This window comes from Sarcophilus harrisii, chromosome 2 (assembly GCF_902635505.1).
Source record: "Sarcophilus harrisii chromosome 2, mSarHar1.11, whole genome shotgun sequence".
Lineage (NCBI taxonomy): Eukaryota > Metazoa > Chordata > Mammalia > Dasyuromorphia > Dasyuridae > Sarcophilus > Sarcophilus harrisii.
Window position 1 is genome coordinate 194,089,362 of NC_045427.1, and position 22,153 is coordinate 194,111,514.

Here is a 22,153-nt window from a genome sequence, read left to right on the forward strand (position 1 = left end):
TCTTGCAACATATTTCACAAGAAATTCCAGATGGACTTGGGACCTGACTGTTAAAGATTATCCCATGAAAAATTAGAAGAGAAACAGATCACATACCTTTCACAGTTAAGGATTAGGGATTGAATTCTTAAGCAAGCAAGCAAGAGACAATTATATAAAATAGATAATTTTAATTGCAGAAAACTGGAAACTTGTGCACAAACAAAATTAATGCATCTATAATAACAAACAGTCAAATGGGAAAAATTGTACCAAGTATCTCTGATATATGATGTACAGACAACAAATGGAAATGTCTAAAAGCTATTATCCACTAGACAAAGAATTCTCAAAGGAGAATTGCAAATAATTAAAAATTATATGCAAGCATGCTTCAAATAATTAATAATAATAAAGAATTACACAATTCACCTCACACCCAACAAAATTGACTAATTGCCAAATTTATATATATTCAATATTGGGGTGGAAAAGCAGGAACACTAATACATTATTGGTGGAGCTATGAATTAGTATGACCATTCTTACACATTATTTTTAAAACTGAGAAAGAAACCTATTAAATAACTTTTAGCTTAGACAAAGCTTGTGGTTTTGAGTTTGGTTTTTTTTTTTTTTGGTTGGTTTGTGGGTTTTTTTAGAAAAGGTTTTGACCTAGAACTAACAAAAAGACATACCTGTCTTTTCATTTTAGTCCTTACATCTCACACTGGGACCACTCTTTAGAACAAAGAACAAGGTCTTCCCTAGGTTAGTTGGTGATTTCAGGTTTAGCCTTTTCTTCAGATTCCTCTCCTGGGTCCAAGACTTGAGTCTGTCAGATATTTCATGCAAAGTTATGATAAGCATCCTATATACTTTCCATTTTGTAATCTCCAAAGACTACATACCAAGTAATAGTTATTGTCCCTAAGCTCCTAAAGAACTCTGGGGCTTAGGACTCTTCAGTTTACTCTCCTTTCATTCTTCTATGGAGATAAATGGGAAGAGAAAAGACCCAAGTATAAGCTAAGACCAGGGGACAAGGTCACTATCTCTTCTCTTCTCCTCATTTCTAGTCTTTCACAGACAAATGCAGCCAGTCTAAGTCTGAAAGGGGCTTTGATATTTTACTCTTTATATAGCATGAATGAAAAGGTTCTTGTCATGTTATCTGTACTTTTAAAATACAGAAAATACTTAACTCCAAAAAAGTTCAGTTACTATATATATATGTATATAAATATATATATATACACACATATGTATGTATATATATATGTATACACACATACATGATTTGTGAAATTAAGTTTGAATCCCATGTAGAATTTTATGACAATATGAAATGACAAATCTATTACAAAGTCTATACATACACTTATTTATTGTGCAGAGAACTAAAAGTGTTGGAATTTCAAACCCAAGGCAGAAAAGTTATTTAACTCAGATCTTCTGTGGCAACACTTAATTTTAGCATGGCAAAATCACAGAATCACAAATTTAAGGCTGGAATTGGCCTTAGATAAGTCATCTAGTTCAATCCCTTATTTTATAGTGGAAAACACTGAGACTAAGGAGCTAAATGGCCTGTTCAGAGATGTACAGAAAATAACAAAATGGTTGAGCACACATCTTCCCACTTACTCAGATCCAATGTTCTTTGTACCATATTGCCTTACCTCTAATCCAACCTCCTTAAGAGTTACATGTGATAGTCTCTCTAACTTAAATTCTTACAGCTGTATGGCTAAAGGGACAGTAGGAAGAATATATATGACTTTAGAGAGTTATTGACTCTCTAAATGACTTGACCAGTAAAGGGAACAGAATGATTTTTATATGTAAATTATAAATGTAAGTCATATGCCACGTGTAAGTTTCAATTGCTCAGTTATTGGCTCTGGTTGCATCAAATTTGTTCCTTAATCCTTTCAGTCCTGTCTGACTCTTCATGACCTCATTTGGGATTTTCTTTGTAAATATACTGAAGCTGTTCACCATTTTCTTCGCCAGTTCATTTTGCAGATCAGGTAACTGAGGCAATCAAGGCTAAGTTACTTTCCCAGCATCACACAGTTAGTTTTAAGTGCAATATGAACTCAGGAAATGACTCTTTCTGATTTCAAATCTGATGCTCTCTCCATTGTACCACATAGTTACCCTTGGATCAAGTTAAGTCAATTCAATAGACATTTGTTAGCAGCATCCTTCTTTTTTTCTTTGGAGGCTTTAATAACCCAACCTTTCCTATACATTGAGAAATTCATTACACTCAGAGGGAAAATTTAGAAAGGCAAGAAAGCCCATGTTGAAAACACTTGCATCAAGTACATAAAAGGACAAGGGTTCTGAAAATGCTGCTCATGAAATTATGCACAGAAAGGATAGGTAAGTTTTGTACAATAGTCCTATATATATATACACATATATATGTGTGTGAAGAAACTTGAATTCTGAATCTTATGCTGATTTGCATTCCAAAATAGTACATATTGAAGATTTTTATATATTTCAATTGTGTGTGTGTTGTGTGTAAAGCCTTTATCTTCTTGAGTGTAGGCAAGAGCCCAAGTTTTCTGAGTTTCCATGGCCAAATCATTGGTAAAAGAGAAGAAAACATTTCTCTCTGGCAGCTACATGCAAAAAAGAGATGGTGACAGCATATGATAAAGAGGCTACCAAATTCTATTTTTTCTATCTATTTTACTGTTGTAGGAATAGAAATTTTAAATGGCATTTCCAAACAAAGTTAAGAAGCAACACAATAAAAGATTATTCACAATCAAATATGTAGATTTAGGGTTCCTACACTAAAGAAAAATATGAACTTAATTTAAGGGACTTTCAATTAAAATTCTTCCCTTCCTTTTTGGTACAGTTCTGAAATCTAGGATCTTGTTTTTTCTGATGATTTAACTAGTGATTAATATCTGATAAATGGCCAAGGGAAGTAAAATATTGAATTAAACATAAGAAGAGCATATAATTTATTAATGTAGTAGGCAGAATAGTTCCCTACTATTCTAAAGTGCAAAAGAATCAATGCATAAAGATAATATCCAAAAATTGAAGGAAAATAACAACCATTAAAAAATACTATATTTAGGAAAGACTTACATGTACTAGTGCTGAATAAAGTTAGTAAAGCCAAGAAAACAACATATACAATGATTATAACAATATAACAATCATAAAACAATCAAAAGACAATGTTGCAAAATCATGAAAAATAAACCTGATTTCACAGAAATGAGAAAATAGAGGTGGTCCATGATTATGCAACATTGCATATATTTTCACACACATATATATAATTTAAATTTAATAATATATTTCGCCAATTTTTTTCTCATTCTTACTTTTTAAATATTCCTTATTGTGGGAGATGTCTCTCTGAAAAGTGGGAAGAGGGAGGAATATACAGGAAAATTTAGATGATGTAGAAAAAATTTATTAATAAAATATATTTTCAAAAGAAAAATAAATAAATATGTACTTTACTATTTTATCTCTTCTTAGCACCAAAGGATATTTGGTAAAAGGAAAAAGTTATCCTCTCTGATATTAACCTCAAAAGGTCAAGTTGGTATAACAAAGACTATCTATGACTATGAAGAAATAAAAATAATGATTGACTTCAGAAATTATTGTGATTCAATCATTAAAGCAAAAATTTAGAGCCTACCCTATACCTCTTGATTTATATAATTATGGAAATTAAAATTGGAAAGGACCTTAGTGATTACCTAGTCCTCTCATCTTAGAGATAAGGGAATTGAAACCTGGAGAAAATAAGCAACCTGACAAGTTATATAAGTAATAAGTATCAGGGATGGGATTTAGCAGCCAATTATTTTGATTCCAAATCCAAGGTTCTTTCCACTGTGCTACACACTTCAATTGTAGTAGCTTACCTTTATTCTTCTTGTCTTATTCTTTCCAACTACATAGTGTTTCACCCATGGAAATTCTACCCACTTACTCTGACATACATCACCAGTTATGTTGGGAGGTCAAGAGCTAGGTTACTTGCTCTCTCATCTAAGTAGTAATAAAACAATCGTCATGACAAGGTTAATTCCTGGGGAAGGCTGACCTCTAATTATGGAGTGTATGTTCTCCAGTTTCAGACTCATTGGCTTGATAACAACCCCTCACAGATGATGGTAAATACAATTTGAGATATGACTCCTGTCTGAGTCTTCCCAAGAAGAAAGCAAAAGAGGTATTCAATGTACAAAATGAATCAGGTTTGGGTCAAGTAATTTATTCCTACACAGAAAGAAGGAATACTAAGTAGGAGGGAATAATAATCTGCATTAACAGACCTTAGTAATAATTTATAATTACAATAACTATGGTTACAATTGGTTGGGAAACTAATATTAGAGTTCTCACCAGATCATGAAGCAGTTTTGCAGTGCTACTAATTGGAAATTTCACATTTCACCTCAGCACCAGGCACTCTATGATCACCCCAGAATTCTGTGGAAAAAAAGCCATGTTAGGTCAGTCCTTCTTTGGTTAGTAGTTGAACTCTCTGAAGCAGATGCTGCTCCTCCTGTCAGGCACTGTCATTCCAGGAACTGCATCTACTGGCACTTGAAGGTCTCACATGACCTTCAAATCTTCCGGAACTCAATGTTGCCACCTGATACATCCATCTCAAGTTTGCTTCTTGATCACCTGCTTAAGGAAAAGAAGCTGATCAAACCTAGCCTCAGGCTTGTGTAGTCATGAAATGGACTGACAGTAGCTTGGAGGTTGTGTGTAAGGACACACCAGCACAAGAACAGCCAGACGATCTTGAAGTACTAAGCCGCCTGCAGAAACACATTGCAACACATTCTATGAACTTCAACACCAATCTGGAAAAATCTTACTTTCTCAGAGAAATTGCAATCTTTTTTGTTTACATTAATATTCAGTTGTGCATGACAAAATAGGAAAACAGTGGCATAATTCAAGAATCATTCATATAAAGTATTACTTCTAAGCTGTTCTACTTCCATTTATATGTGAGTAATATTGATGAAGAATGATGATTCTTCTTGAAGGAAAATAATGAAATTATACTATGTAACCTGACTCAAAAGAGTTGTAAGGCCGTCAAGTTTTTCCAACTAACTCCCAGATCCAATCTGGAAGAAGGTCTCTCCCTAGTGTCATTGGCATGGTCTTAATCAATATCTTAACCAATCAATAAGCATTTATTAAGCACCTATTATGTGCCAAGCACTGTGCTAGGCACTAGCTATATTAAAATAAAAGTTAAACTTATCTTTTATTGGGGGAAAAATCGCATATATATATACATATATATATATATATATACACACACACATGCAAATACATATACATACAAAATAAATTAAAGTTTAACGAAGGGTTGCTCAATGGACCTCTGATAAAATGAATCATCTTTTTCCTCCTCCCCCCAACTGATCTGATGAAATTACAAGACAAAGTGAATGAGCAGGTAGCAGATACAATGGGATAGAAAAGTTCAGCTCATTCAGACTTTATAATAGTCGATTTTCACCTTACAAAGAGTGTGTTCCTTTGAATGATGACTGACCAAGGTAACAGAAGTATAAAGAAGGGTATACACTTCTTTATCATCTGTCTTAGGCAGTTAAGTGGTATAGTGGATGGTGTGCTAGATTTGGAATCAGGACGACCCACAACTCCTGTCTCAGATACTGAATAGCTGGCCCTGGATAAGTCATTTAACCTACATGCCTCAATTTCTTCAACTGTAAAAATGGAGACTATAATAGTGCTTATCTCAAGGTTGTTGAGATGATCAAATGAAAAAAGAAGATAGACTGGTATGATGAGATTTGATGCAGAAAGATCAATTAGGAGGTCATTACAATAATCCAGGCAAGAAGTGATAAGTGGCAGCTGTGTGAATGAAGAGAATGGGCAGATACAAAAGATATTACTGAATTTATATCAACTAGAAGCAGCAACTGTTGTTACATGGAGGTGGGAAGTACTTACTCCTTAGGACTAAAAATGACACCAAGAAAATAAACTGGGGTGACTAGAAGAATGACAGTGAATGCAAAAGAAATAGAGAAGCTTGAAATAAGTATATATGGGGGGATACTAATGAGTTTTGTTTTAGACATGTTGAGTTTGAGATGTCTACTAGATATTCAATTGGAAATGTCCAACAAGAAGATGGTGAATTGAAACTAAAGCTCAGAAGAGAGACTAGGGCAGGGTATTTAGATGATTATCATTAGCACAGTGATGACAATTACTTATGTATGTATGCTGATGAGGTCAACAATACAGAGAGAAAAAAAAAGGGCCAGGGGAAATTCTCATTGTGAGGAGGTCTAACAGATGACATTAATATTTAATAATATTAAATGTCATCAAGCATCTAGGAAGAAAGGGCAATCAATATCAAATGTTTCAGAGAGGTCAAAAAGGAAAATGATTGAGAAGCTATCATATTTGACAATTAAAAGATTATAGGCAACTTTGAAGAATAGTTTCAGTTGAGTGATGAGATCAGAAGCCAAAATATAAATAGCTGAAAAGTAAGAAAGTAGAGACAATGCATGCAAGTTGTTTTTCAGCAGCCTGGGGGTTTTGTTGTGAAAAGAAGGAAGCCTGTAGGATACTGGAATAAAATGAAAGAGGTTTTTTTTTTGTTTGTTTGTTTTTGTTTTTTTTTTTAAGAGTGAAAGAGATGGCTATGATGGTAGACAGCAGGAAATAAGCCAATAGGGATAGCTTAAAGATAAAAGAGAAGGGGTGATTATAGGCACAGAGTACAAATAGAAATGCTAACTTTGGTGAGGAGGCTTATTTCTTCATCAAACTAGAACAAAGGAGAAGAATTTGAGGTGTTTCAAGATATTTTAAATATAGCAGTAAAGAATAGTTATCAAGATGATCACATAAATGTCCTCTCTTTCTCTTTTTTTTTTTTTTTTAATAAAGTATTAGCAAAGCCCTCTTCTGAGAAGTTGGGGTGATGATGTGGGAGGCAAGAAGATGATTTTAAATAGTTGCTATGGATAGTAGGATAAAGAATCAAATAAGAACTACAAGTATTTCTTTGTGGTAATAAGGACCCATTAAATTTAGACAATATAAATAAATAGTGGACCAGGCAAAAGAGTTGTATTACTTCCTCCAGTCACAGATGCAAATGACAAGCCTGATGAGAGCTGACAAATCTGACACTACTAGTATATTTGTTTAAAAAATTATGATTCAAAAAGTTAAAATTTAGGAGGGAAAAATGTAAAGTCTTTCACTTGAGTTTAAAAAAAATAATAGAAGAGACTTACTTGGTATAACAGTTCAAATGAATAAGATTTAGGGCTTGGGGGGTTACTGAATACTCAACAGTAGTCCATGGAAAGGTTACTTCCAAAAGTAACTGCTCTAACAATATTTATCTCTAGTCAGAATACAACAAGACAAATTTATTTACTTCTAAGTGCCACATTTGAAGAAAACTACAAACTGAAATTAATCTACAAAATGTTTAATTAGGTAATACAAGGTCTTGAAACAATATCATACTAAACATAAATCTACAAAATATATAATAATGTGTAATAGTGTATGTATATATGTACATACATATGTAATATTGTACATAAAATATGTAAAAATGTAATATATAATATAATATATAATACTATATATAATAGAAATAAAAATAAAATAAAAAATGTAAAAAAGTAAAATAAAAAAATAAAAATATAAATAAATATAAAGAATAAAATATAAATAATAAATAATAAATACATGTTATACTAAATACTACAGAATTAAGGAGTTTTTATCTGAAAAGAAGACTTGGGGGAAGCAGAATATATTCTTCAAACTTTAGAAATGAGGGAAATAAGATCCAGTAATGTTCAGTGGCATATACTCAAAAGCAAGATGCAGCTAGGCCACATTTTTTCCCCTTCAATTTTCCATATGTTTTCACAGATATTTGTTTTCTCTTTCACTTTCAATAGTCATACATATTTGGTATTAAATTCTTTAATAAATTTCTCAATAAATTTATGGTCAAATTTAATAAATTTCTCAATAAATTTATTGAGAATTTCTCAATAATAATGGTCTCAAATAAATAATGGTCACTGTTCCAGCCTAATATTTTCTTTCCTTCTGTTTTTAAAGATAGCTTCTGGCAAAGCTTAAGGCGGCAACATTATCACCATTTCCTAAGAACTTTTAAAAGATAAGAAGAGCATCACCACATACTTTGAGGTATGAAGAGAGTAAATAAGTTACTGAAATTTTAATTTTTTAGTAAGAGACACTAAAACAAATATTGTGAAATTTTTATAACAAAAATTTTTTTTTAGTCATTAGTCACAAGAAAGTCATCACATTGAACTCCAACATTAGAGTCTCTCATTTGCTGAATGAGGAAGTAGAAAAGTTATTAGGAAAAAAAATATATAATAAGAACAATTGGACCAAATTAAGTATATGTAAAGTTCATGCTAGAATTAACAAAATTCTGATAGCACTGAGGGACTGATCTTCCAGATATCTGAAATAAGAGGATAAAAACTGCTTGGAGGTAACAATAAAATTGTTACCAAAAAAAAGAGGAGCTGAGAAAATTTAAATATCTATCAACATTTATTTTTACATTCCTTAAAATTTTTTATGAGAATATTCTACATACATACTAAGAGAATACTTTAATTAAAATATAGAAAAAAAATAAGTAAACCCCAATTGCCTTGCCAAAAAAAATAGACTTTTACAGACCATATTCTTACAGCCACAGAAATAATTGAAAAGATGTAGAAGATATAAGATTCCACTATTTTTATTGTTTTCTATCAAAAAAGCATTTGATTATTCTTAGCACAAAATGCCACCTAAAAGGTGTTTCTCATACATATCAAAATCATATAAAGTTTCTGACGTAGGAATTACAATCAACACAATGACCAACCTCAATTCCAGAGGACACAAGATGAAACATGTTGCCCACCTCATGATAGAAAGATGGTCTCAGATTGAGCCTTTTTTTAAATATACATATAAAACAGGGGGTTCGTTTTTCTCACTTTCTCAATTGGGAAAAGGAAAAGAAGTAGGTAAAAGAAAATAAGGATCTAAAAATAAAAATTTTCAAATTTAGAAAGATAAAACAATCATTTTTTTTGAAAGATAAAAAAGGGAAATAAAAAGTTTAACAACTCTCTGATTAATAACAAGCAAGACAGAAAACAAGGTTAGCATTTCTGTGAAATGTAGAGTCCAGATGAAAGATGGGTTATCCAGAGATCATAAATGTCTCTTTTTGCAGATGACATTGTACTGATTGAATTAACCCATTAAACTCAATAACCTGTAGAGGCTTCTAATTTAGATTCATAACAACTCAAAAGAATATGGCCTAAGAATACACTGAAGAAAACCCAAATGGTACAATGCTTATTTTCCAGAGCCCCAGTTTTATGAAACCCAAATAGCAAAGTCTGTAGCCTATGGTCTTAGAAAACTATAAGTTAATATTGTCTGTGTCATATTAATTTATTTTTAAAAATAATTTTTTCCTAATTGAACATAAAAACAACTTTTAACACTTGCTTTTTAAAAAATTTTGAGTTTCAAATTCACTCCTTCCCTACCTCTACTATTTCTTCTGAGGTAGTTTATAAATTGATGTTATATGTATACAATTATGCAAAAATATTTCCATATTACTCATGTTATAAAAGAAAATAAAGACAAAAAAACACAAAAAGAGAAAAACAATATGCTTAAATCTATATTCAGACTATCAGTTCTTTCTCTGGAGGCAAGGAGCATTTTTCATTATGAGTTCTTTAGAATTATTTTGGATCATTGTATTGCTAAGAATAGCTAAGACATTCATGGTCAATTATTATAAAATATTGCAGTTGCTAGGTACAATGTTTCCCTAGTTCTACTTACTTCACTTTACATTAATTCATATAATTCTTTCCAAGTTTTTCTGAAATCATCTTGCTCATCATTTCTTTGAGCACAATAGTATTCTATTACAATCATATATCACTTGTTCAGCCATTTCTCAATTGATGACTATCCCCTTAATTTCTAATTCTGTCATCACTAAAAGAACTCTTATACTTTTTAAGGTCCTTTTCTTTTTTATTTCATTACATTCAATACTGCTAATAGTAGTATTGTTGGGGTCAAAGGACGTGAAGTTTTATAGTCCTTTGGGCACAGTTTCAATCACCTTCCAAAATGGTTGGATCAGTTACAGTTCTACCCACAATGCATTAGTGTTCTAATTTTCCCACATTCATTCCAATATTTATCATTTTCCTTTTCTGTCATAGTAGCCAGTTTGAGGGTGTGTAGTGGTCCTTGAGTTGTTTTATTTTGCATTTTTTAATCAATAGTGATTTGAAGAATTTTTTCCATCTTCTTAAAACCAGCTTTGATTTCTTCTGAAAACTTCATGTTTATATCCTTTGGAATATTTATCAAATAGGAAATGACTTATATTCTTATACATTTGACTCAGTTCTCTATATATTTGAAAAATGAGGCCTTTAATAGAGATGTTTGCTGTTAAAATTTTTTTTTCTAGCTTTGTTTTCCTTCTAAATTTGACTGAATTGGTTTTGCTTGTATAAAAACCTTCAGATTTAATATAATCAAAATTATCCATTTTATATCCAGTGATCCTAGATATTGTTTGATCATAAATCTTCTTTTATTCATAGATCTGTCAAGCAAATTATTCCATGCCATTTTAATTTGCTTATTCAATCACTTTATCTAAATCCTGTATCTATTGAAATGTTGGTCTATACCTAGTTTCTGCCAAACTTTTTTATAGTTTTTCCAGCAGTAAAATTTTTTCAAATAATTCTCGTCTCAAATACTTGAACCTTTGGGTTTATCAAACACTAGGTTACTATGGTTATTTATAACTGTATATTGTGTACCTGGAGTGCTCCACTAATCTACCACTTTTTTTCTTAGCTAGTACCAGATTATTTTGGATGATTTGGTACAGTACTATAGTACAGTTTAAGAACTACTAAGGCTAGACTACCTTTCTTCACATATTTTCCCAATTAATTTCCTTGATCTTAATCTTTTGTTCTTCCAAATGAATTTTGTTATTTTTTTCTAGCTCTACAAATTAATTTTTTGGTAATTTGATATCTCATTAAGTAAATTAAATTAGGGAGAATTGTCATTTTTGTTTTGTATGTATATGTACATTATATATATATACACATTCTCATACAAATATATATGTGTATCCATATAGATCTCAATAATTATACACATATATACACAAATACATTCATACACATGTATGTAAAACTACCCTATAATTTTTCTCCTGTTGCTCTGAAACTAGATAACATTTTCCACAATCCTTCCATATTTTTCTAACTCTACCAACTCATTACCACAGCAATATTCCAACCTTATGCCTTCTAGTTATTTCAAATAACTTAAAATAACATTAATGTGACTGACATATATTAGTTTCCTATTTTTCTCTTTTGGTTAAATCTATTTTAACTCTCACTTTGTCTGAGACCATGATTACTACTCCTGCTTTTTTTTTTTTTTGCATAAATTCTGCACAGTTACTATTTCTAGGTCAATAATGAATAATAGAGATGATAATAAACATGTTAACTTCACCCTTGATTTTATGGAAGAAGGCTTCTAGCTCATTCCCATTACAAATAATGCTTGCTGATGATTTAAAATAAATATTACTTATCATTTTAAGGAAAGCTCTATTTATCCCTATGCTCTCTAGTGTTTTTTAATAGGAATGGGTGGTGTATTTTGTCAAAAGTTTTTTCTGCATCTATTGAAATAATCATATGATTTCTGTTAGTTTTATTACTGCTTTGGATAATTGTCCTGCATTCCTGATACAAATCTCATGTGATCACAGTGATCTTCATATTTCTGTAATCTTCTTGCTAGTATTATTTTATTTAAATTTTTGAATCAATATTCATTAGGAAAATTGGTTGACAGTTTTCTTTACCCAGTTTCATCATGGTTTAGGTATCAGCAATGTATTTGTGCTATAAAAGGAATTTTTCTATTTTTCCAAATGATTTATATAGTATTGAATTGAATGTTCTTTATATGTTTGGTAGAATTCACTTGTAAACCCATCTAGTCTTGGGATATAATTGGACAAAATAGCTCTTTAATTCCATATTCATTTGCAGTAAATTGAACTTTTTCAATTCTGATACTGGTAAATTTATTTTTAAAATCAAATTAACTAGTGGTTTGTCTAATTTTTCCCCCCCACAAAACCAGCTCCTAATTGTTGTTAGTTCAATAGTTTTCTTACAATTTTATTAATTTCTTCTTTGATTTTCAGAATTTCAAATTTGGTTTTTAATTGGAGATTCTAAATTGTTCTTTTTCACTAATCTGCTCTCTCTATTGATATGTCTGGAGATATGACTTTTCCCCTAGCTTTGGTTTTGGCTGCATCCCATACATTTTGGTAGTTTCATTGTTGTCAGTCAATTAAATTATTGCTTTTATGATTTATTTTTTTGACCCACTTATTCTTTATGATTAATTTCCAATTAATTTTTCAACTGTCTTTCATGGCCCTTTCTTAAATGTATTTTTCCCCCAGTATGATCTGAAAAGGATGCATTTCATTTTTCTGCATTTATAATTTTCATACCTTAATATATGGTCAGTTTTTGTGTAGGTGCCATATATCACTGAGGAAAAAGGTATATTCCTTTCTATTCCCAATCAATTTTTTCCAAAGCTAAAGCAAACTTTTCTAAAATTATCTCCAGTAGTTAATTTAACTTCTTTAAAAATTTGGATGCTAGGTTATTTGGTACATATTTTTAGTATTAAATTATTTCATTGTCTATGGTAGTAGCCTTTAGCAAGATGATTTTTGCTTTTTTTGCTTTTGCTCTGAAATCATGATTGCTATCCCTGCTTTTTTTTTTTTTTTAACTTCAGCTGAAGCATAAGAGATTCTGCTTCAGCCTCTTATCTTGATTGTGCATATCTCTGCTTCAAATGTTTCTTATAAACAACATATTGTAAGATTCCATTTTTAATGCACTACACTATCTGCTTCTGTTTTATAAGTTAATCCTATTCAAATTCACAGTTATGATTACTGGGTATATACTGCCATCTTTTTCCCCTCTCTCCAATTTCTCGCTCCTTCCCTCTCTCCCTGTCTCTCCTGCCCCTTCTCACTAATGTTTCATTTCTGACCAATGGGTCCCCTAATCCTCCCTTCTGTCATTCCCCTCCTTTTTTAAATTCCCCTTTCTTATTTCCATAAGGATAAAATAGATTTCTATATCAACCGAATGTGTATGTTATTCCCTCTTTGAGCCAATTCTGGTTAGTGTAAACTAAATATCCAGCAACGCCTCCCCCCGCCCCCACCTCTTATTTTCACCTTCACTTTAAGAATAGTTTTTACATACTCTCATGGAATCATTACCTTTCACTTGCCACAGTCTAATTTTTAAGGAATGATTTTCATCAGTGAGTTTTGTAATTCTCTTTTCTTTTCGTCAATTCTTTTCAAGGAGTTTTTTTTCTTTCGTGAATTTTTTGTATCTCTTTTTATCATTTGGCCAACTCTACTTTTTTTCTTCAGTGAATTTTTGTATACCTTTTTCTACTTCGTGTTTATGAAGCTGCTAACTCTTTTTTCATGATTCTCCTACATCACTCTCATTTCTTTTCCCAATTTTTCTTCTACCTCTATTATTTAGTTTTTAAAACCCCTTTTAAGGTCTCTTAGTTCTTTTTTGGATCTGACACCATTTCAATATTATTTTCTTCTGAATTTGTGTTTTGATTTTCTCTGTCACCATAACTTTCTATGGTCAAGTTTCTGTTGTTTTGTTTTATAATTTGGTGATGTTTTTGTTTTTTATTGGGGGAGGAAGGGCTGCTCACTTTTTGTCCTGTTTCTTGACTTAACTTTTTTGTTAAAATTGAGTTCAACTTCAAAGCTGAAGGAGGAACTGTCCCAAGCATCAGGTTTTTCATGTTGCTGTTTCAAAGCTAACTCTGGAGACCCGTGAATTTTCAGTTCTTCCAAAGTTGTTTGATCTAAGAAGTGTGTTTACAACTCTTCTCTCCTATGCTTTGGTCTATGAATGATCACAAGCCTTCTTTTCTACTCTGGACCTGTGGCCAGGATCCTCATTCCTCTACACTCTAGTGTGTAAAGCTCCTTCTCACCTTGGAACTGTGACCCAGGTCTGTGACTAAGATTCCCATTCGGGCAATACAAGAGTCCTGCACCCTGTGCCATCAAAGTGTCTCCTGTAATCTCCTTCTGGCTTGTTGTCCGACTCCTTTACCATCTATTGGCTGAGAGCTTTGGAAGTTCCTACTGATGACTCAGTTGCCCCAAGGCCTGAACCAGTTTGCTGGGTAGGGACTCCTGCTGCCCTCTGTTGGCTGCTGGCTTGCCCCAGTGTGAAGGGGGAGGGGGGCTTAAAGCCTTACTACTGGCTCCTGCCTGGGCACAGGGACTCACTGCTTATTGGCTGTGATGTGGCTTTCTACGAACTCGATTGGGCCATCTGCCTACACTGCCCTCCACTCTCCTAAGGGAAACAGACCTTTCCTCTCTCTACTTTCTAAGTGGACTTGGCCTGGAAAATTGTTTCACCTCATTTTTTGGTTGGTTTTGCCATTCCAGAATTCATTTTGAGACATTATTTTAAAGATGTCTGTAAGAGACTTTGGGAGAACTAAGTTCCTGTCTCACTCTGCCCTTTTGGCTCCCTTTTTATCTTGTTAAAGATTTCTCAATTACAGTTTAAAGTAGTTTTGACTCACTATGTGGGTGAGTTTCCAGAGATTCCTGCTGGTGAGCTTGACATATTTATGGGTTTTTTATATTTTATATGGGTTTATATACACAGTACAGATAAACAATGAATCAGGACCAGAACTGATATGAAAATGATAATTTTTTAGGATTATATTTGAGAAGTTGTACAGTTTTTTTAATGCCTTTGTCAATCTACACATATTTAAATGTTTACTATGTACAAAGCACTCTGATCAGCATTCATGATATTACTACTAATTGCTGATATTATATAGTGCTTACTACCTGTAAGCATTTTATTATTATCTTATTTGATCTTTGCAACAACTCTTGAAGGTAGGTGCTATAATTATCCCCAGTTTACAGATGAGGAAATCAAGACTAATAGAGGTTAAACAACTTGCTCAGGTTCACAGTTAATAAATGTCTGAAGCCTTATTTGAACTTCAGTCTTCTAAAATCCAGACCTAGTGCCGCCAAACTGCCTCTATTTCATTTTTGTCTTTAATAAGCAGACAAAATGAAATAGCCCCTAATAATATCCAAATAAGGGAGATAACATGTACAACTATAAATATATACAGAATATATACAGAAGAGTTTCAGGAAGAGTCTCTGAGAAGCTAGAGAGACCTGAAAAGCCTTCATGAAAAAAAGATGGTACTGGAGCTTAGTCTTGAAGGAAATCAGAGATTCCAAAAGGCAGAAGTGAGGAAGAAGTACACTCCACGCATCAGGGACAGGAAATGCAAAAAGACAAGAGACCGGAGTGTCCTGATGTAGAGGACCAAGTCGGCCTGTATAGATGGAATGCAAAATGTGAGAAGACTAGCAAGGTAGGGAAGGGCCAGGTTGTGAAGAGCTTTAAATGTCAAATGGAAAAGTTTATATTTGACACAAGAAACAATAAGGAGTCACTGGAGTTTACTTCCTTTTCTGTTTCCTTTGAAATAAAAGCCCAACTTTTAAATATCAATATTATTCCTGTGCTGCATGGCTGTAAGTCATGAAATGCCACCTTGTCTGAAGAATTAAAATTTACAGTTCAGCCAACGGTCAATGGAGAATCATGTGGTGGGCATGAGTAAACTGTAATAGAGCAATAAAACCAAAAAAAAAAAAACCCAAAACCCCCCACTATACAGGACAAGTGGCATAAAAGATTCCATCAGGGAGGATGTACAACTGAAAAGGAAGTGAGTCATATAAAGAAACTGAGGGCAACTGATAAGTTTATGTCCACACCATCCACATGACTACTGGACTGCCTTCTATATCCATGTAGATGTAAACTAGACGTGAGGAGAACTCTTGGGAAGAAGGGGCTTGCCAGAAACCGCTGACTAAGGGCTTGAGGAAAGAAAGCAGCACAGCCTGGTCTGCCACCCTTCCCCCCCCCCCCAATAAGGACTGACTTCCAGCCTACCTCATGCAGCTACCATAAGGGAAGCAATCTCTGGAGCAGGAGCCAGGCATTCCCGACAACAATTGCCTATGGATAGGCAAGGCAGCCTGGCTGGAGCAACCAAGCATTCTAAAAGATGAGAGGCAGCAGGGCCCAGGCAAGGCAAGTCACTACCACAATCCCTAAAAGCCTGACTTTAAGCCCAACAATTTTGGAAATGCAGTACCTCCAGAACACTGACCCTGTGACCCCCTCAATCACCACAACAGAAAGTTATCTCCTGCGGAGATGCCACCTGGATGGCTTCTGTTGCCCCAAGAACAGAGTGTGTGTAGGGGGGGTCATTCCACCCAAGTCTTTGGCATTGTCGAATGGCTCAAAGTCAGGGACGAATAAAATATTAAGGAAGCTGCATCACCCTCTGCTTTTCTATTACACCTAAATACCAGTAAACCTTTCCATCTGACTTGTAGCTGAAGCTTCCAATACACACTATCTTTCCATGTTAGAATGCAAGCTTCTTGAGAACAAATACCTTCGTGCTTTTTTATTTGTATTCTCATCACACAGCACAGCAGATATTAAACACTTAGAAAATGTTTTCATTCATGTAGGTTCCCATCACTCTGGATAGACACCGTAAAGGATTTGGAGGAGGAAATAGACAAGGTTTGCACAGGATGAAAAAGCATGGGTGGGCTCCTAGTGTAAATGCCCATGTTGATATCATCATGAGTATATAAAAGCACCAATACGAACATGCTAATTAATGAAATGAAGTTTACTTATTGTTCCTACATATATATTCCCCTCCTGGCTGTGATTCAAAGATCCTGGACTCTGTCATCAGAACTCAGGTCTTGGCCTTCTCACCCTGAAACATCCTTCTCTCTACCAGGATATCATTCTTCTCCCCCAAAAAGGCAGAGGTCTGTATTATGAGAACGGGCTCAGCCTGGCCATTCTTCATTCTCATTTAAGTTGTGCTCCTGGCTCCTTAGATTTCACTTCTGTCCCTTCTCTCCTCTTTGCAGTTCAGCTTTTTACTCCTTTTTAATGCATTCTTTTCCCATTAGGATGTATGTTTCTTTGAGGGCAAAAGCTGTCTTTCCTTTGCTTGTATTTAGTACAGTGCAAGGCAAGTGCTTAAATGCTTGTTGCCTGCCTGCCTGCCTTCAGAAATTATAACAAAAAATAAATAAAACTTAAAAAGATCAATGCCACCACTACAAAGATCAAAAAAAAAAGTGTCAGACTGAATCTTCATTGGGAAGCTTTAAAAAAAAACCACAGTGAATCATTTTCTCATACCAAGGCTGGCAAAAAGAGATACAGAAGTCTGAGTACCCTGGAAATGGGACTTAGTCAGGAACTACCAGAACAGTTCAGGGCAGGGAGAAGCTGCATACTATGGCAAGAAGAGCACAAAGGCACAAAGAAGTCTGATCTCATGTGGGTCACTACTCAGTTAAGGGTCACAGATCCAGGATGGATTAAAGAGGGGACTTGAATTTAGGGGCATTAGGGAATAGAAGAACGTCTAGGGTTTGCACTTAGCAGGGAGCAAGCAGCAGCTAAGTGGCTGAATTCGAGAGGAAAATGGGACTCAGTTCTATATCCAGGTCAGTCAAGCCTTCAGTAAAATAATGAGGTTAGGAATCTCAGACCAAAGAGGAGCCTGCAATTCTGTGATTTGGAAACAACAGAGCTTTCTAGCTGGCCAACAGTATGTAAGCCTAGCAGCAGTCTCCTGGTCTAGAGGTATGATGAGCACAGAACCTGGCTCTAGTAGCAAGTCCTAACTCAGAAAGTAGGCTAGAATGATGAGCAAAGTAAAAAAGAATCCCATCATAAAAGGCTGTTATGGTAAAAGGGATACAAGACTTGAAAGAAGAAAATGATACCAAAACACCTATAATTAAAGCCTAAAGAAAAACACGGCTTAAGCACAAAACCAACTAGACATCCTGGAAGAGATGAAGTAAGAATTTTATAAATGTTTTCATAACTCAAATGAAGGGGCAGCTAGATGTCACAGTAGATAGAGCACCAGCCCTGAAATCAGGAGGATCTGAGTTCAAATTTGATGTAAGACACCTAACACTTCTTAACTGTGTGACCCTGGGCAAGTTATTTAACCCCAATTGCCTCAGAAAAATAAATAAATAAATGAGAAATCTAGAAGAAAAAAATGTAAAAGGAATGAGATATGGAATAAAAAAATAGAAATAAGCAGGTTGGCAAAAGAGATATAAAACACTACACTAGCAACAAATTCCCTGAAAAATTACAACAGATTAGGTATAAGATAATGAATCCACAAAGTAAAAAGAAATATTAAAACAAAGTAAAAAGTTTGAAAAAATAAAAGAAAATGTTCCATAGCAAAAACAATTAATATGGAAAAGAGATAAAGGTAAGAGAGTTGAATGATCATTGTATACCTGAAACACATGACCAGAAACAGAGCCCAGGCATCATATTCCAAAAAATCATAAAAGAAAACTTCCTAGATCTCTTAGAAACAGAAAGAATTCACTAGTAACCTGCTGAATTCCCAAAATTATACCTCCCAGGAATGTCACAACCAAAATCCAGCTCATATTCAAGCTGATGCAGAGAAAGAATTCAAGTACCAAGGCCACAGCTGTGACCACATATGATTTAGGAGCCATCACTATAAAGAAGCAAAGAGCTTTGAATATAATAATCTGAAAGGCAAAATATATAGATTTACAACAAAGAATAACTCATCCAGAAAAACTGAGTTATATTATAGTCCTATTGCGGGGGAGGAGGTGTTGAACTTTTAAGGAAATATAGGACCTTTAAGTAATTTTGATGAAAAGACCAGAATTATATAGAAATTCTGAGATGCAAATGCAGGAGTAAAAAAAAAAAATTAAAGGTAAATATCAGTAAGCAAATAATAAGAAACCACAAAAGGATAAATTATTTATATAACAATATAAGGATATGATCAGGGGTTATGGTAGAGACAAATTAAAAAGAGGGATTAGGAATAGTTCTATATTTTGATGATCTTTAAAGAAGAATAGAAAGGGAAGGGAAGAAAGGAGAAAGAAGGGAAAAATTATCTTGTATAATCAGAGTGCATATGGGTGTCCTATACAAGGAGGAAGAATGGGGAAAGCAAATGGCATCTGAACCTCACCCACATAAGAGTTGATTCCAGGAATAAATTTCAATCAACAGAGGAAAAAAGGAGAAGAAGGGGAGAAAGAAAGCAGTGGGAAGAATAGGAAGGGGAATAGATTAAGGGCAATATTAGTTCTAAGTAAAACAAACTCTAAAGATATACCAGAAAGTTTATGGCAGCTACTTTTGGGCTGGCAAAGAATTGGAAATTAAGGAGAATCATCAGTTGGGGAATGGCTAAACAAATTATGGTATATGATTGTGATGGAATACTATATGCTATAAAACACTATAAGAAATGATGATTGGCAAGGTTTCAAAAAAAGTTGTGAAGATTTATATGAGCTGAAGCAAAGTAAAGTGAGCAGAACTAGGACAATATTGTACACATTGTAGTGGTATATTGTACACACTGATAGCAACATTGTAATAGTGCTCAACTATGAAAGATTTACCTACTCTGATCAATACCCAAGACAATTCCAAAGGACTCATTCATGATAAATTGTTATCCACCTCCGAAGAGAACTGATAAGTTCTGAGTGCAGACTGAAGTATATTTTTTTTTTCAGTTTATATTAATGGGGGGAGAGGAATTGGGGAGCAATGTGACTAATATAGAAATGTTTTCCATGACTTCATATGAATAATGGGTACCATATTGTTTACATTTTCAATAAATAAAAGAGTCTGGAGCTCAATTTTTTGAATAATGTTAAAATTATAATAAAAGATTTGGAAACTAAGAATATGCAGTTGATTGGGGAATGGCTATGCAAAGTATGGTATTGTGAATGTGACTGAATACTAAAATGCTATGAGACATGAAGAAGGGGATGGTTTCAGAGAAATCTAGGAAAACTAGAAATAGTTTTGAATTAGTCTTGAACCAATATCAAAGTAAGTATGATCAAAATACATAGTATACAAGTATAATAAAGACTTTAAATTTGCACATGGCTGTTCTTGAGGGCGCTATCTTTTATTAAACTATGATTCAACAAATCATAGTCAGAGACCTCTGAAGGCTTCAGAGAAGGCAAGTCGGGTTAAAGTTAGTTGTCCGACTAACTTTAGTTAGTGCAAAAGTCAGTGGCCAGAGAATTCTCTGAAGCTCTGGGAATTAGGAGAGACTGGCAATGTAAAAATACTGAGGAGTAATGTTAGGGTGCTCACAAATGAAGTGACTGCCCAGGATTAAGTAATAAATGGTATTTTACATACAATGATAACAATACTGTAAAGGCAAACAACTATGAAAGAGTTAGGGACTGATCAGCACAATGACCAACCATAGTTCCAAAAGACTTATGTTGGAATAAACTACACACATCCTGATGGAGAGGTGATAAACTCAAAGAACAGTATGAATCTTTTTTTTTTTTTTTTTTTTTAATACAGTCACTGCAGGATTTTAATTTCGCTTGATTATGTGTGTTTCTACTAAAGTGTTGAGAGGTTTTCCTTTATTGGCAGAAGAAGAAGAGTAACAATGAAGAAGTAGGGATAGAAGGCAAATTTTCATCGAAAAAAATTTAATTAAAAAAAGAAAATACATTAAAAAACACTGATAAGGTCAGATGTAGAAAGAAACAAATTAGTAAATAAAACAGCATTAAGATCAGGGGAAGGCAGTGGACTTATGAGTTCATTGATAAGAGTAAGAAAAAGAATAAAATTAAATATCCTGATATTTTGCACATGCTTTAGCATACCACCTTAGTTCACAGGATAATAAAAATATGGAGAGTATAAAAGAAATCCAGAATAAAAACAAAAAATCCATTCACTTTCAAGCAATAATAGCCCTTCTGATTTTATTTCAAAATTACCTGCTGCAAAAGTCAAAATATTTTATCTCTGAAATAAATTTTATCAGAATGTGAAGGTTTTTGTAAAGAAATTTTCATAATCTCAGAACTGATAAAGCAAAATGTGACTAGAATTCAAAGATATTTTGACAAATGAAAGAAATGGTTCAACTCAAACCACAATGAAGATAAAATAAAAATCCTACAAAGAAACAAATGCCACTTATAAAGATATAGTAGTACCTGGAATAATGAATAAATTAAATACAAGACACACCAAAAGTTATAGAATCAAAATAAACAAGTTGAATTTGAATCAACAAGATGAAGTTACTGGGGGGAGGAGAAATGTATATTGACAAGCATTATCATGAAACAATTCATAAGAACTAGAAACCTCAATATAGGTGGATTCCAACAAACTTGACTGTAAAGCAAAAATCCATAATAAAGCCTCTATTTTGTTTTTGAGCTGGGAAGGTGAAAAACGAATTTAAAAAGCTTACTAAGTGGTTACTATGTGTCAAGTACTGTGCTAAATTCTGGAGATACACAAGTACAAAAGCAAAGATAGTCCTGATCCTCTTCTAATGAAGAAAACAATGACACACTGGGTTATAGTAGTAAAGGAGGATAACTTTGTTCCACTGAGTTACAGAGATGGTGAAGAGGGTCAGAGAAGAGCAAAATAATACAAACTTCGGATCAATGATAGAGTTGCTATGCATGGTTCATCGTCCCAGAAGTATAACATAAAGAAAAGCAGCAATACAGTTGGCCAAGAAGTTGTGGAGGAGGTAACTGAAGAGAGAATGAGACTGATGGCAGCTGAAGGTATGGAAGGTTCCTCCTACCCCTTAGCAAGGAGGGTTTGGGCCTCTCTCTCCCCAATTTCTGTTTTTTACCAATATACTGGGAAAGGAAGTATTCTGGGAACGTTTCTTACTATAC

At 33.6% G+C, this 22,153-nt stretch overlaps 1 protein-coding gene across 3 annotated transcripts in view; it reads right to left on the reverse strand.

Moving 5' to 3' along the window:
• Nucleotides 1–592: 592 nt before the first annotated feature.
• Nucleotides 593–22,153, reverse strand: part of KIDINS220 (kinase D interacting substrate 220) — a 176,333-nt gene continuing 154,772 nt past the window's right edge. The window contains exon 32 of one of the 3 annotated variants that reach the window (XM_031951200.1): nt 593–4,467. The gene's annotated coding sequence lies outside the window, so the exon portion shown is untranslated. Of the gene's footprint in view, nt 4,806–22,153 lie in introns of all 3 variants that reach the window. The other 2 variants (XM_031951199.1, XM_031951198.1) reach the window with 2 other exon arrangements.